We start from the raw sequence: 17,917 nt of genomic DNA on the forward strand, positions 1-17,917 counted from the left end.
CCAATGGGAGTACAAAAGCCTTTTTATAGGTGTTAGGAGGGAGGAGTTTTACATGGTTTTTCGATTTGAGACTAAAGAAAATACTAATAACTAAAAAATGGATGGATAAGATGGAAAGATCACAAGCAGATAAAGAAAATACAAAATTTTTCTCTTGAAGCATTTCCAAATATATATTTCCTTCCATCTGTTCGTCTGTCCCCACGAACCCCGTGCGCCCGCTTGCCTGCCGTGCCGTGCCCGCCTCGTGCCCGCCTCGCATCCACCCCACGCCCGCGCTTGCGTCCACACGTGCCCACGCACGCCGCGTGAACACTCCTTTTTTATTCCAAAAAGAAACTTTTATTTCTTCACAATGACGTCTATATCCTTTTGGATTCCTTGCATAGTATCTTCATTTTCTATAATACCGTATGCATCCTTCTTTTATTTTAATTTTATTTTCAGTCTAATTTTCTTCAAACTTGAGTCTTTTTGATCTATGAATCAGACTCTTTGTATCGACGATCATCTTTCCTGTAAAATATAAAAAGAAGCATCAAATTCTTAATAAATAAAATAAATTAAATATAATTTTTTACTTTAAATGACTTAAATTAAGTGTTTATCACACCCCCTAACTTGAATTTTGCTCGTCCTCGAGTAAAATAAATATATCAGCATTATGTACCGACTCGGTCTTGAATCAAAAATTAGGTTAGGCATCTCAAAAGATAGATGATACCTGGTCAGACCATTAAAGAGATACTTCATTGGATTATCAATTTGATCCAACTAGTAGCTGAGTATTAACTAAAGAAATTTTAAGAGCTTTTCTTTCACCAACTGCCCACTTTACTTTTTAAATCCTCTAACTTAATGTGAGAGGGGTTTATTATCTTCTTGCAATTTAGTCTCCTTATTATCTACTTCTTTTTTTTTAACATTGCCCACCTTTTTACGCGAACCACAACACTTAGGCGAAGGGGCCCGATTACTCAGTAGGAAACTAATATTTTTTTTTAAAATAAAAAGTATATTTTAAGAAAAATTTTTGCATACCTTGACCTTTCCACCCAATCTCTCATGAAGCAAATTCTTTATTGAGATTAGTAAGAAGAGGGTTATAGAATCACTCCTAAAATTTGGTCTAGTCTAAACCCTACCATTCATTGGGTTTTCTTAATAATTTATTCCTCAGTATCTCTAAAATTAGCTTGATCGTTAATCATTCATTTATTAGAATGCCTAATTGACTCTTAATCAAAATAAAATTTGGATACACAAAACTAATTATTTCTGATCATACTCGATGATTTGATTAATTTTCATTTTCTCCCCCCCCCCAACTTAATCTACATTGTCCTCAATGGAGTAGAAAAGCAAAGAAAATAAAAGGAGAGAGTGCACCTGGGATAATTTTGCTTTGAAAGTTGAAGATAGCTTCATTGATTAATAGGCTCTTATTCTAAATTTTTATAGCTGCAGTAAAGTAAAAAAAATATAAAATTGTTGGGTTGCCTCCCAACAAGCGCTAAGTTTTACGTCTTCAGCCAGACTGAATTGAGTATTATGGCGGTATTGGATCCACTAAATCAACAGATTCAATTAATTCTCTATCACTAATTCCATCTATGTAAGGTTTCAATCGCTGACCGTTCACTTTAAAGGTATTCTCCTGTTTAGGATTTTTGAGTTCTATAGCTCCATGAGGAAATACCTGAGTTACAATGAAAGGTCCGTCCCAACGTGAGCGAAGTTTTTCAGAAAACAGATGCAACCTAGAATTGAAGAGCCAAACTTTTTGATTGGGCTCGAATATTTTTCGTGCAATGAATTTATTGTGGTACGCTTTAGTTCGAGCCTTATAAATTCTGGCACTCTCATACGCTTCATTGCGTAGCTCTTCAAGTTTATTTAATTAAAGTCTCCTATTGGAACCTGCATTTTTCATATCAAAGTTAAATTGTCGTATGGCCCAAAATGCACGATGTTCCAATTCCACCGGCAGATGACAAGCTTTTTCGAATACAAGTCGATAAGGAGACATTCCTATGGGTGTTTTAAAAGCAGTACGGTAAGCCCATAATGCATCATCTAAGCGTGCTGACCAGTCTTTTCTATCGGGTCTTACCATTTTTTCAAGAATATGCTTGATCTCCCTATTGGAGACCTCAACTTAGCCACTTGTCTGGGGGTGTAAGGTGTGGCAACTTTATGAGTTATTCCATATTTTTTCATTAGCATGTCGAAGTGCTTATTTGTGAAGTGTGTACCCCCATCGCTAATTATGGCTCTTGGGCATCCAAATCGACTAAAGATGTTATGTTGAATGAACTTGATCATGATTTTGTGATCATTGGTTCGAGTTGCCATAGCCTCTACCCATTTTGATACGTACTCCACTGCTACCAAAATATACTTGAATCCAAATGAGGAGGGAAAGGGTCCCATGAAATCAATTCCCCAAACATCAAAAATTTCTACTACAAGTATAGGGGATAGGGGCATCATATCTTTTCTTGAAATATTTCCTGTTTGCTGCCATCACAGGCAATTACGACTGAATTCATGTGCATCTTTGAATAGTGTCGGCCAATAAAACCCACTCTGCAGTACTTTTGCTATAGTTTTTCTTCCACTAAAATATCCCCCACATGCCGAAGAATGGCAAAAAGTGAGAATGCTTTGGAATTCACTCTCGGGGACACAACGGCGAATAACTTGGTTAGGACAGTATTTGAATAGTTCAGGTTCTTCCCAGAAATAATATTTAATTTGCGAGAAAAATCGATCCTTTTCTTGTTTTGTCCAGTGAGAAGGTACTTTTCCTGTTGCCAAGTAATTGACAATATGGGCAATCCATGGAGGACGGCTAGAGGAGATTGTGAAAAGTTGTTCATTAGGAAATTTCTCTTTGACCTCATCTATGCCTATCGTGTGTTCAACTAAGATCCTGGAGATGTGATCAGCTACCACATTCTCGGAACCCTTCTTATCTCAAATTTCCAGATCAAATTCTTGTAAAAGAAGAATCCATCTGATCAAACATGGTTTAGTATCTTTCTTTGAGAGGAGATGTTTCAGAGCCGCATGATCAGAGTAAACTAGAACCTTAGACCCTAATAGATATGAGCAAAATTTTTCAAGGGCAAACACTACTGCTAGTAGCTCTTTTTCTGTTGTGGTGTAGTTTAATTGAGCATCAGAAAGAGTCTTGCTAGCATAATAGATCACATGTGGCTCCTTATTGATTTTTTGGCCTAAGACGGCACCTATTACAAAGTCAGAGGCATCACACATAATCTCAAATGGAATGGACCAGTCAGGGGATTTTATTATGGGTGCTGTTGTCAGGGCTGTTCGTAATGTGTTGAATGCTTTCAAACAGTCTTCGTCAAAGATAAATGGTGTGTTCTTGGCCAACAGATTGCACAAGGGTCTTGAAATTTTGCTAAAGTTTTTGATAAAGCGTCTATAAAATTTGGCATAACCTAAGAAGGATCGTATTTGTCAGACCGAAGTAGGGGGTGGTAGTTTTGAAATGACCTTAACTTTGGCTTTATCTACCTCGATCCCTCTTTTAGAAATAATATATCCTAATATAATTCCTTTCTGCACCATAAAATGGCTCTTTTCCCAACTTAGGATAAGATTTGTCTCCATACACCGTTTAAGAACTTTGGAAAGATTATGGAGATAATCCTCAAAGGTGGTTCCAAACACAGAAAAATTATCCATAAAAACTTCAAGACATTTGTCCACCATATCCGAAAAAATGGCCAATATGCACTGTTGAAATGTAGTGGGTGCATTGCAGAGCCCGAATGGCATACGTCGAAAAGCGAAGGTGCCATAGGGGTGGGTGAAGGTAGTCTTTTCTTGGTCATCCAAAAATACAGGTACTTGATTGTACCCTAAATAACCATCAAGAAAACAGAAGAAACTTTGTCCTGCTAACCGTTCTAAGATTTGGTCGATGAAGGGCAATGAAAAATGGTCTTTCCTAGTAACGGCATTCAGTTTTCTATAATCTATGCATACTCGCCATCCAGATGATATGCGAGTGGGAAGCGGTTCACCTTCTTCATTCTCAACCACAGTAATACCCAATTTTTTAGGTACTACTTGAGTGAGACTGACCCATTTACTATCGGATATGGGGTAGATAATTCCAGCATCTAACCACTTTACCACCTCTTTCTTTACTACTTCATGCATGTTTGGGTTCAATCTCCTCTGCATATCTCGATGGGGTTTGGCATGTTCCTCAAAATGAATATGGTGCATGCAAATGGAGGGGTCAATTCTTTTTAAATCGGCAATGGACCAACCGATAGCCTCTTTGTGTTCCTTCAGAATACCAACCAATTGTGCTTCCTGATTAGGGATCAAGTCTGATGCAATGATTGTCGGGAGGGTGTCATTGAGTCCTAGAAATACATACTTGAGTGTAGCAGGAAAAAGTTTCAATTCTAACGTCGGTGGTGATTCTAAGGATGGGACTATTGGTGTACTGGCTAATGTGGGCAATGGCTCATACTTGATTGTCCATGGAGGAGTGGTTTTATCGTGTGGTGTATCCAACAAGGTGTTAACTTCTTTCCTATATCCCTCAAAGTCATACACTCCAAAGCGAGCCAAATAAGTATCTAAGGGGTCTGGTGCTAGAATTATGGGTGTTGCATCTTCTATAATGTCTTCTAGTGTATCTACTTCGAAGCAACTTTCCATTGATGGTCCTTAGGAAGCACCAAACACATTCAGTCTTAGTTTCTTCTTCCCAAATGATACATCCATGACTCCTGTCCTACAATTAATGCATGCATTTGCCGTAGCTAGGAAAGGTCATCCTAAGATAATAAGAATTTATCTTGGGTTGCCACTTAGTTCTATGTCGAGAATCAAAAAATCAACTGGAAAGTAAAACTCATCTACCTTGACCAAGACATCCTCAAGCATTCCACGTGGTTCCTTAATTGATCTGTTGGCGAACTGCAGTGTGACTGATGTGGGTTTCAGTTCTTCGAATCTAAAAAGTTCATACACCGAACTAGGTAAAAGATTCACACTTGCTCCTAAGTCTAGAAGAGCTTTTTCAATGTGATAATCTCCTGTAACACAGGAAATGATGGGGGCTCCTAGGTCCTTAAGCTTTGGAGGAGTGGCATGCTGGAAGACAGAACTAGCCTGTTCAGTGAGGCATACTTTCTTTAGGATTTGTGATCTAGATTTATGTTTTTGGGTGCACAAATCTTTCAAAAATTTGGCATAAGCAGGGACCTGTTTGATTGCGTCTAGAAGGGGAAGATTAATTTAGACTTGCTTAAATAATTTCAACATCTCATCGAGTTTTCCTCCCTTCTTATCTGCAAGAATAGGAGCTTTCAGGGCATCCGAAAATTGAGCTTTAGGCAAGTAAGATGATTTTGGTGCAGTTGGTTCCTTCTCTATTTTTAGGTCCTCCTTGTTCTTGGGTGATTTGACTTCAGTTAGAGGTTTAGGGTCGGTCTCATTGGTTTTACTAGTGTGTTCAATGACCTTCCCACTTCTTAGAGTCATGATTGATTTGGCATGTTCAGAAAAAACTTCTAGGGTATTAGAGCTCTCAATCACAAATTGCCTTCTTGGGTTACTCTCGAGTTAGCTAGGTAATTTTCCTCCTTCTCTCCTACTGAATGCAGTCACTAGTTGACCTATTTGGATCTCTAGCTTAGCAATGGATTGTGTGTGGGAGTTAAGGGTCTGAGTGTTGACTTCTAATCATTCCAGTGCTTTCAAAACTTTTTCCTCAAAAGCTAAACTGTGACCAGTAGTAGACGGTTGAGGAATATTTTGAAATTGATGGTATGGTCCATGCCTATATGTTGGGTCCTGATATTGAGGTCGAGATGTGGCAGGACCAACCACTGGTTGTGGTCTTCAGGAGAAATTTGGATGGTTTCTCCAGCCGGGATTATAAGTGTTCGAATAAGGATCGTTTTCTGGTCTGCGAGCTTGTTGGACTTGAGCTTGCTGAACCTGCTCGTGCACAAACTCAAAAAATTGAGGTGCGGCTGGGCATTCACTAACAAAATGGTTCGGACTTGCACACAATGCACAAACTTCTTGTATTGGGTTAGGTGGAATCGGGGATTATCCAGTATTTAGAAGATTGTCTAATTTTTGGGATAGTTCATCTACCTTACTGTGGATATCTATGATGTTTTCAATCTGATAAATTCCACTTCTTTTTTGTTGAAGCATGGGTTGTTCTCTAGAAGTGGCAGACATATGATGTAGAAAATTCTCACTAAGTGTTTCAAAGAGCTGCCAGGCTTCATCCTCACTCTTTAGCATGAATGTCCCACCACATGATGCATCAATCATTTGTCGGTGTTTCTCCGATAGACCATCATAAAAACACTGACAAAGTTGCCATTTAGGGACAGCATGGTGTGGACATTTACGAATGAGGTCTCTTAACCTTTCCCATGTCTCATGAAAAAGTTCACCCTCCAATTGGGAAAAACTAGTGATAGCTTTTCTAATTTGATTTGTTTCTCCAATTAGAAAGTATTTCTTAGGAAATTCTCTCTGAAGATGTTCCCAAGTTGAAATGGTTATAGAGTCTAAGGAGTTTAACCAATGTTTGGCTTTGTCCTTAAGTGAGAAAGAAAATAGTCTCAACCTAAGGGCATCATCTGAGAAGTTTTGAATTTTTACTGTGGTACAAATTTCAAAAAATTCATCCAAGTATTTGTATGGGTCCTCGTTACTAAGTCCATAGAATGATGGCAATATTTGAATAATGCTAGACTTAATCTCATATCGGATAGCTTCTACTGGAGGTGCTTGAATGCATGGAGAGTAGGTATACGAGGATGGAGTGAAGTATTCTCTCAATGAGCGTGGAGGATTAGCCTCACCAGGTGCAGCCATGTTTTTAACTCGGATAGTCCTAAGAGTCTTTTCTAATTCTTTGTCTAATGGTTGCAAGTCGGGTTTTAGTGATCGTCGACCTAACATGCAACTTAAAAGGTCTATGCAGGACTATCCTAGTCTATTAAGGATTTTTTTTTTTTAAGAAGAGAAGAGAAAAGAGAAAAGAGTTCTAAAGAAGAGATCCTAAGAAGTCCTAAAACTAATAGAAGAATTAGTTGTGGTTAGATTTTAATTACAATCAAGTTAACACGCAGTGGACTCTCTATCCTAAAGTTATCCTAGTTCTAGACAGCTCCTAACTATAGTTAGCCTTCAAGCCCTCCAAGTCAGAGCTTGACCAACCAACTGGCCAGGTAAGTGTAAGGTTGGTGGGAGTCCCCCCGTTGCTTTCCTTAGACACCAATTAAATTGGCCAGGTCAGCGAATGGAACCAATTAAAAACCACCTTCCTTTGGGCCCAGTCGTCCCACAAACCACTTGCCTAGACACCAGCTAGCTGACCAAGTCTAACCCGGTTCAACTCTCAGGGTCACTTGTCCTAATGAGCTCGAAATCCTTAGGGGTCAATGTCTAATTAATTTTAAAATTAAGGCTTGGTTTAATGCAGAATGATGGTTATGATTTTTGGGCCAAGGAAGGGTGATCAAATCCCCACCTTATCTGATTAATGGGTTGCACCCTTAAAGTTAATTATGGAGATGCAATGCAAAGAAATAAGGTGTCCAATCAAGTTAAAAATTTTTATATTTGGGGTTACGCTATTTTAGTTAAGTGTTATGAAATATCAATGGTTTTTTTTTTTTTAATTCAACCGTGTCAAGATCTCCGACAATGATGCCAAAATTTGGTGCGTAGTCGTTGATAGCACCAAAAATAACTCTACTCACTACGTAGGTAGGATGAGTTGAGATCGTATCCTCAAGAACCTTGGGCTAAGTTGAGATTGCAAAATAAAAAAAAGAAGTATTATTTTAATTTAGAAAATAAATTATCTTAAAATTAATGTAATTAGAAAATAAAGAGCTCGGAAGTTTTGAATTAATCTTGCACTAGTTGAGTTGTATCTCTTTTTTTTTAATTAAATAGATGCGATTAATCTTAGAAAAAATATCTATCTTTCTTCGGCACGCTCCGTACCCATAGATCACGGTGCGTCTCCAAAAAGTACTAGGTAAACAACTCTTCTTTTCTCGACACGCCCCGTACCCGTAGATCATGGCACATCTTCGAAAAGTAAAAGTTGTTCCTAATATTAATCTAATAAGAAAGCATAAATAAAAGCATATGAAAGAGAGCAAATAAAGAACTCATGATGATTTAAATAAAAAGCATAATCTTTATTGCATATAAAGAAATACAAAAAAGTTTAGAACAATAAACCATCTCTGTGTCGTTACAAAATTTCTTCTCCACTCTCAAGACTGCTAGCCTAGCTGCTCATGAAGTAGTCCCTTTCTATCCCTCTATGCAAGGTTCTAGAAGAATTTCTGGGCTCCCCCTCCAATGGGAGTACAAAAACCTTTTTATAGGTGTTAGGAGGGAGGAGTTTTACATGGTTTTCCGATGTGGGACTAAAGAAAATACTAATGACTAAAAAATGGATGGATGAGATGGAAAGATCACAAGCAGATAAAGAAAATATAAATTTTTTCTCTTGAAGCATTTCCAAATATATATTTCCTTCCATCTGTTCGTCTGTCCCCACGAACCCTGCGCGCCCGCTTGCCTGCCGTGCCGCGCCCGCCTTGCACCTGCGCTCGTGCCCGCCTCGCGTCCGCCCCGCGCCCGCGCTCGCGCCCGTGCTCGCGCCCACGTGCACCCGCGCACGCCGCGTGAACACTCCTTTTTTATTCCAAAAAGAAACTTTTATTTCTTCACAATGACGTCTACATCCTTTTGGATTCCTTGCATAGTATCTTCATTTTCTATAATACCGTATGCATCCTTCTTTTATTTTAATTTTATTTTAAATCTAATTTTCTTCAAACTTGAGTCTTTTTGATCTATGAATCGGACTCTTTGTATCGGCGATCATCTTTCCTGTAAAATATAAAAAGAAGCATCAAATTTTTAATAAATAAAATAAATTAAATATGATATTTTGCTTTAAATGACTTAAGTTAAGTGTTTATCAATAGGTCAAACCTTACTTACCTTAAGATCTAGGAGTGTCCGGCTTATGTTAAATGATTACAAATCGACAAGCTCGAACCTAGATCCGATAACTATAATTTTATTGGGTACCCCAAGCAAATGAGGGGATATTAATTTTATCATCCTACTGAACAAAAGATATTTGTCAGCAATAAAGCACACTTTTTGAAAAAAAATTCTTTAGTGAAGGAATAAATGCCTTTAAAGTCAAGCTTGACGAAGTTCGACAGATAGAAGAACCAACACCAGTGACTGAATCTGAACCGAATTTGATTAGATCAAACCCAGAGCCCAATGTAGAAATATCCTTAAGGCGATCCGATAGAGTACCGCATCAGTCAGATAGATACTTAGGTTTCTTAGTCGGGATGGAGATCCTATTGAAATCGATGAGAACAACAAAGATCCAGTCACCTACATGGATGCGATGCAGAGGTCTGACTTTGAGAAATAGCTTGTGGCCATGAAATCTAAAATAAAATCCATGAAGATCAATGATATATAGACATTAGTTGATCCACCTGAAGGGATAAAATTCATAGGGTGTAAGTGGGTCTTCAAAAGAAAAAAGGGTGCAGACGAAAAGGTGGAGATCTATAAAGCTCGTCTGGTTGTCAAGAGGTATCGTCAATATTATGATATTAACTATGACAAGATGTTTTCTCCTGTGGCAATGCTCAAATCCATTCGGATCATGCTTGTGATAATAACATATCTGAACTATGAAGTCTAGCAAATGGATGTGAAGACAGCTTTTCTAAACGGAGAGCTGAACGAAGAGGTGTACATGATACAACCTGGAGGGTTCACATCCACAGATGAGTTCAAGGTGTGCAAGTTTCAGAGATCCATTTATGAATTGAAGCAAGCATCTTAGAGTTGAAACATACATTTTGATAAGGTGACCAGAACCTATGGCTTCGTTAAGAACGGAGAAGAACCCTACATATATAAGTAAACTAATGGTTCAATAATTGTATTTCATTTTGTATGTAGATGACATTCTCTCAATTGAGAATGATGTCCCTACATTATAGGAAATAAAAGTATGGCTGTCCTCATAGTTCTCCATGAAAGATCTGGGAGAAGCAGCCTACATCCTAGAGATAAAGATCTATAGGGATAGATCTAAAAAGCTACATGGGCTCTCCCAATCTACGTACATAGATACCATGTTAAAAGGTTCAGTATAAAAAATTTCAAAAAAAGCTATCTTCCGATAGGCCATGAAATTTTTCTTTTGAAAAGAGATTGTCCGACAACCCCTCAATAGAAAGAGCGTATGAGTAGAATCTCATATGCCTTAGTAGTGGGTTCTATAATGTACGTCATGATATGTATGAGACTGGATGTGGCATACTACTAGAAGTAGTAAGTAGATACCAATCAGATCCGAATGAGAACCATTGGAAGGTTGCAAAAACCATCCTTAAATATTTAAGAAATACTAAAGACCAGTGGCTCATTTATGGAGAATCTGACTTGAAACTCATGAGATACACTGATTCTAGTTTTTAGTCAATAAGAGCTTATCGAGATACATCTTTACCCTAAACGATGGAGCTATCTGTTGGAAAAGTTTCAAGCAGCCCATTATGGCCGGTTCAGTATAAGAGGCAAAGTACATCATGGCATCTGATGCTGCAAAGAAAGCTGTGTAGCTGAAAAAATTCATCACCGAGCTTGGAATAGTACCCTCCATCGATAGTCCATTTCTATTTTATTGTGATAGTACTGGAGTCATAGCTCAGGCAAAAGAGCCGAAGGTACATCAGTAGATGAAGTATATTCTATATCGCTACCACCTTATCTGAGAGATCATGGATCGAGGTGATGTTAACCTTTAGAAGATTGATGGAAAAAAGAACCTAGCCGACCTATTCACTAAAGTTATTGCGGTAAAAGAGTTCAAAGATCATAAAATAAAGATGGATATACGATACTGTATCGATTAGCTTTAGTACAAGTGGGAGTTGTTGGAAAATATATCCCAATGCTAATTATCAACTTGTTGACAGTTGTGCTAGTTGATGTAATTGTATATGAATTAATTATTAATAAAATATTTATTTGATAATTTTTATCATAAGCTTATACATCTTCTATATCGAACTTCTATGTTATGATGAAAGTCCTTAGGACTATTTTAAATCGATAAAGGAGGATTTATCGTTTATACCTTAAATGAGTTCATGATAAAATGATATGCTATTACTAAGATGATAGACATATTAAGTGTAGGTTATTGTGTGCCATATAAGTTGGTTATCCTCTTAACCAAGGAGTGTGAAGATGCTGGTATGGCATGCAAGCGAAATATAGGAGTACATTTCACTGAATGTGATCAATTTTGAAGCACTCTACTGTCAAGAGTTATTTTGAAGGGATATGGGTGTCAGTGTCCCTCCGACCTGAGATCACCATGGTGACTTGCAACTAACTCACTATACTTTGATGCCAAACTACCTAAATTTTTAATTCAAGATCAGAAGATTTTTGGACACAATCAAGTACATGTGAAGTTGGTTTGTGAGTCAAGATGGAATTAACCATTCTAAGAGATTGAAGAGAATGCTTTGTGTTTCAATTTAGTAAATTCTTGATCAAACCAATCCTTATGAGAAGTCACAAGATTTATTAAGTTGAGACATATAATAGATGTACTATTAGGAGTTGACAGTTTAAATTCTAAGTCATCTTTGCATCAAGGATCAAAGGGATGAATTATATGGTAATTGTATCCAAGTAAGTTCTTGAGTGTTGCTTTGCATATATTTGATCTATCCAGATATCGGTACCATTGCTAAATGGTTACTCTGATTGGTATAGAAATCTATTACTGTGCTACTGACTTAGGTTCAAATCTATGGAGTTACACATATTAAAAGTTTTTCTCTGATCAGATGGTTGATCTGAAGAGTCCCACTGGATTGAGACTCTGGTGAAGAGTCCCACTGGACAGGGACTCTGGTGAAGAGTCTCACTAGACTGAGACTCTATCATTAATAGAGGATTAATTGATGATTAGATCACTAATTAACTTAATTTGATTGAACATTAAAATCTAGATCAAGTCTAATTGAATTAGATTCAATTAGGTCAGGTCCGATTAGGTTATGAGATGACCTAATCGGTAAGGGAGAATTAATCTTAATTTGATCAGGTCTGTGGCTCAATTAATTTATTGATTTGATCAAGTCTAATTAAGGTTATGAGAGCTTAATTAGATTAGATTCATCATATTTTATTTGGGTCTAATTGCATTGAGTTTGAAAGAAATCCAATTGGCTAAACCTTAGAGTCTCAAATGAATGAAACTCTCTCTCCCTTTGCACCTCCCCTTCTCTCCACTCCTTCTTTCATCGCACAAATTATTTTGTGTGCTGAATAATCTATGCCAAAACCTCCTATTATTGCCCATTAGTGATAGAATTAGATTTATTTTAAGTTGAATTTAAAATGTTTGAATTTAAACCTAAAACTTTATCCTTATCCTCCCACATGCCGGCACCTTTTGAAGGACCCTGATTTGTGTGACAAAAAAGAAGAGCTCCCATATGTTTTCCATGACCATAACCCTTTGGTCGGCCCCTCTTTTAGTCAGATAAGGATGAGGAAGAGTTGGGGTTTAATTGAAATTCAAAAGAGTTTGAATTTTAACAAACTCTGACTCTTATTCTACCTAATCTATGTTACCGGTTAGCATAAAAGGATGAGATTCTTTTGTGCACTAATTGCTCTTGGATTTTTATCATGAGATACTAGAGAAAAAGAGGGGCTCAACATCCTTCTTGGAGAATGAGGTTTGGGGTGGGTTTCTACCATCTTAGTGTGTGCAAAGGAGGAGATCTATCTCCTCTCGGGTGAGAGATCTAGAATCATTCTAGAGTTTTTGGATGAGAAAAAAATTAAAAAGAAGAGAGTCTTCGTCTGATTTTTCTCCACCATCCAACATCCTTCTCTGATCTATCTTCGATATCAAAAAGATCCAGACGATCGAAAAAGAAAATCAAATCAAATCTACCATTAGAAGCTGACTATGCGAGCTAGCACTCCCGTAGAGGGCTAATCGTCTAAGGGCTTCGTGTGGACCATCCATAGAGGCCAGATGCTTGTGCGGCTGTGAGCGAGCAGAAAAGATTTCTAGATCCATGTTCTCGATCATGGAGTTCAGCTATCCACGCTCAGATATTAGATTTGAAATCCTCACTGTGGTATATTAGATCTATCACTGTATGTTGATTTTTTGTTCATATGCTTGTTTTAAATTCAGATTTTTATACATGTAAGTTCATATCATAGATCCATTTGTAGAAGTTTTAAAATTAGATCTTATGTATATATTTATAGATTATATAGTTTAATCTAATATTCTTTTACTATAAAATTTTTAAAATGCATGCATGAAATGTCGACACATCGCAACATGTTATACCTACTTCATCATCTTTATTGATGATCTATCACAATACGGATATGTGTATCTCATGAAACACAAATCTGAAGCCTTCAAAAAGTTTAAGAAATTCAAAAATAAAATAAAAAAATAAATAAGTAAACTCATTAAGGTGCTTTGATCTGATCGAGGAGGTGAATAACTTAGTCAAAAAATTTTGAGATATCTTAAGGATAATGATATAGTCTCTCAATGGACTCCTCCTGGAACACCTCAGCTCAATGAGATATCTGGAAGGAGGAATGAGATCCTATTAGATATGGTCAGATCCATGATGAGCTTCATTGATTTATCCTTATATCTTTGGGAACATGTCTTGTTAACTATAATTCAATTATTGAATAAGGTTCCATCAAAATTCATTCCTATCACACCATATGAGATATGGCATGATAAGAAGTCGAGTTTAAGTTATCTTAAGATTTGAAGATTATTGATCTATATCAAGAGGCAAATGGCTGATAAATTAGAAGATAGATTTGTAATAGCTCATTTTATTGGATATCTAAAAGAATCAATGAGATACTACTACTTTTCACAAGATCACAATGTGATTATGAGTAGAAATGCTATATTTCTAGAAAAATAGTTTATCCAGGATGGTGGCAGTGGGAGGTTAGTGAGTATGAAGAGAAAATCTTGAAAGAACAAAGAGCTATAGATCCTCGGGAACCCATTATTCATGAGTTAGTAGTTGATGTTCCTCCACTACCTCATAGATCTAGCAAGGTATCCTGACCTTCTGAAAGGTACATGGATATGCTTATGGAGAAAGTAAAAGAAATATTTTTTATGAGAGATAAGGGCCATAGTGATGATCCTAATACCTTGGATAAGGTGATGTCTGACATTGATTCTGAGAAATAATTAAATGTAATGAAGTCAGAAATTGACTCGATACGCTCAAACCAAATATAGATCTTAGTGGACCCACCCAAGGGTATAATATCTGTTGGTACAGAATTCTATCGAAGTCGGAGAAGCTGGAGCTGGGATGACCTTGGCCGCCGTCGGGACCTACAAAGAAAGTCTAAACCGGAGTTGGGGGCGCTCCGGCAAGATCCTCCGATGCTCAAGTCAGTACTCTGCTTCAACAGAAATGGAGTGCTCGAGCAAAAATTTTGGCAGAGTTTCGAGATAGAGTTACCAGCTTAGAGAAGAACGTGTCTGAGGGTTCCTTATTTATAGACGGAGGGTGTAACTGACTGACAGCGACGTCTGTAATCATCTGGTAGTGGACCGCTTAGAGCCACATGATGTTTGTTATGGAGAGTAGTGGCATCAGGGGTCGCTCAGGGCCACGTGGAGCTCATTGTGGAGAGTGGAGTGGTGTCCGTTGTCGGGACTTGTCAGAGAGTGGTAGAGCCGCATGAAATCAGTTGCAGGGAGTGGAGCAGGAGGGTGGCTCTTGTCGTGACTCATCAGAGAGTGGTGGAGCTGCATGGAATCCATTGCAGGGAGTGGAACAGGAGGGTGGCTCTTGTCGTGACTTGTCAGAGAGCTCTGATCCATCGGCTGGAGCTCGGCTGGGACATTTGATAGAGCAGAATGGCTCTCTATTGTTGGTTTGGGAGAAGCTCGGATGTCTCCGAAGCTGCTGACGAGTCTACTGTTGTCGGGTGGCTTAGGTGCTGATATTACGGGTGGGAGTCACCTACTGCAGAAGCTCGGATAGAAACTTTTTGTTGGCGAAGCCCAGTAGGAATCCGATTGTTGGAGAAGTCCATCTGGGATTCGCCCGATGTGGAAACTCGCCTGAAGATGATATGTTGGGGAAGTTCGATTTTATGAAGGATCTGGTGGAGGGTCGGCCAGTGATGGACTTCGGATGGCCTTGGGGAGGTTCGGCAGACATCGGAGGTGATCGATCGTTGTAGGAATCCAGCTGTCGGAGCCCGATCGTTGTAGAAGCTCATCCAATATCCAACCGCTATAGAAGTTCGATCGAAGTCTGGTTCTTGTAGAAGGCTGAAAGGAGACCACTTATTATGGAAGCTCGGTCGAAGGTCAGTTATCGTGGGATCTGACTACGAAGAAGCTCGGTTGAAGTCTACCTGTAATGGAAGTTCGAAAGGAATATGTTTACAGCGGAGGCTCGGATAGGATTTGCTTACAATAGGGATCCGAGGTAGGCCGTCCGCTGTAAGGGTTCGGAGTAGACTGCTCACAGTAGGAGTTCAGGGCAGACCACTCGTAGTGGAAGTTCGGAGTAGGCCACTCGCGGTAGAAGTTCAGCTATCGCAGGAGCTCGGCTGGAATCCTAAAGGCGGTCGACCGTCATAGAAATGTGGAAAGAGCCTGGTTATTATAGAAATCTCGTTGTCGGAGAAGCTCGGATGCTGACGAAGCCTGAAAGAAGTTCGGGGGTAGTCGATTGCTGTAGAAGGATGGCTAACAGCGAAGCTCAGAGGGCCTTTGGGGCGGCTCGATCGGTGAACACTGAGGCCCATCATCGAAGAAGTTCAGACGGTCAAGGGAGTTCGGAGAGGCATCATGCACAAGGTCGGGAGTCAGAGGAGCCCCGAAGGATCAGTCCTCTGCAGACTTCGATCGGGGGGTACTTTATAACCAACACCAGTCCCCCTACTTTCGAGTTCGGGTTTCGAACAAAGTACAGAGAATTTCTCACGGTCGAAGCTGCTCTCCTCAATTTTTGTACTCAGTGGTCGCTAGATATTTTGACGCTCGGTACGCTGGTACTGGAGCCTTTTCGAAAAAGGCTTCTCTTTTTTGGAATTCCAGTCGGAACGCAGTCCCAGGTATGATGCCATAATGGTTTTACTAATTGTCGGTCATCTCTAGCCGCTTGCCATGGTGAGTGGGCCACACGGCGGTCGTGGACTGGTCTGAGGAGTCTTGCAGTCATTATTACACCGGCTCTCATTGCTTATTTAAACCTGCCTCCCCCCCCCTTTTGGGATCTCACTTTGTATGGGAGCTTCTTCAGTCTTCCCTTCCTTGCCTTATGTGTCCGTCGAGTCATCCTCATCTCTGTACCCTCACATTCCTCAGACCAGCTTGGGTTAGCCTCAAAGCTTTCTCCGCTTCCGCGGCTCCGTTTGTAGACGGCACTGGCCTTCCTTTGTTGCCGATATGGGCACGGATGCAGCTCTGATGTTAGCCCAGAGCCTGAAAGTCCACGAGCGGGAAGACGCTGCAACCTCTGGGTTGGCGAAGAAGGTGAGGGTAGAAGAGACAGATCTGGCCGTGTTTCGCCTTGACGGCCCAGAGCCCGCGCTAATGCCACATCTTCGACCGCGAGGGCTTCTTGGTGCGCATCACCGTGAGGAGAAATCTGACCTCAGGAAGAAGGTCATGCCCGCTGTCACTGTGAGGGGGAACCTGACCTCAGAAAGAAGGTCATGCCCACCGTCATCGTGAGGCAGCGGAAGCCATGGCACGGCAAAGATGACGTCTACATGTACTTCGAAGATAATGCTGGAGTAATTGCCGATTATGCCCGCTGTCATCATGGCGTCTACATGTACTTCGAAGATAATGCTGGAGTAATTGCTGATCCGAGAGGGGGACTGGAAGAAGAAACCAAGTGCTTGAAGTAATTCTCGACGATGGTTGGAATCAGGAGTTCGAAGTTCGATGGAGTCGAGCTTCCTTAGAGCTATTTATTTTGTATATGTGTTTTTGTTGTTTGCTTTTTTTTTTGGCCTTTAAGGCTTTGTAATGCATACTTCACCAATAAAATATGAATGAAATCGTTTATTACCTCGCCCATTCTGGTATTGAATGGTTGTTTACCAAACTCCATTTGTCTTCCATCTTGTTTGGCATCGACGTAGTTTGTAATCCCTTGCTGATTCTTGCATTGATTCATCATTTACCGAACTTCTTCTGTCTTCCATCTTGTTCGTTGCCGACGTAGTTTGAAGGTTCTTGGTTGCCGCCGTGTCGATTTGCCCTTAGGGACTAGAGATTTTCGATAAGGGTTTTCTCTCTCGTCGGGATGAGGTCCCTTGTGCCTTTGCTGTGGTTTGTTTTTCGCCTATCACCGGTGTAGTTCATCGCCTTTTCTTTTTGTCTCCCCTTTTCTTTTGTGTTTGAGTGGGGGTCTTCCCTCCGCTCTTGACGGGGTCGTGAGAGTGCGGAGGAGCCATTGAGGAAGCTTTCCTCCTTGTCGATCAATCGAGTCTGTTTGCGTCGGGATGAGGTCCTCTCCTCATTCCTGACAGTCGGTTTCAGCTCGTGTCAGGACGAGGTTCTCCTCCCGTTTCTGACAAGGCTGTGGGGGCACATAAGGGACGTTGGCACTAGAGGAAGGGGCTGTGTCTTTGCAGTACCCTTGTTCTTAAAGGAGTGCTCAACGGGACCGATTCCGATCATCTTCTCCGACATTCTCTTCTCCTTCTTCTACTAGATCCTCACCTGATGCCTCCCCACAGAGCATCC

At 39.8% G+C, this 17,917-nt stretch overlaps 1 protein-coding gene and 1 non-coding gene across 12 annotated transcripts in view; one reads left to right on the forward strand and one right to left on the reverse strand.

The window, feature by feature from the left end:
- LOC109505103 (UDP-glycosyltransferase 87A1-like) overlaps window positions 1–17,917 on the reverse strand; it is a 154,095-nt gene that overhangs the window by 116,591 nt on the left and 19,587 nt on the right. The window lies entirely within an intron of this gene.
- Window positions 6,407–6,512, forward strand: LOC140855163 (small nucleolar RNA R71). The gene has a single exon (XR_012138193.1). It is a non-coding gene; the product is annotated as a small nucleolar RNA R71 (small nucleolar RNA).

The sequence above is a fragment of the Elaeis guineensis genome, chromosome 1 (genome assembly GCF_000442705.2).
Source record: "Elaeis guineensis isolate ETL-2024a chromosome 1, EG11, whole genome shotgun sequence".
Classification (NCBI taxonomy): Eukaryota; Viridiplantae; Streptophyta; class Magnoliopsida; order Arecales; family Arecaceae; genus Elaeis; species Elaeis guineensis.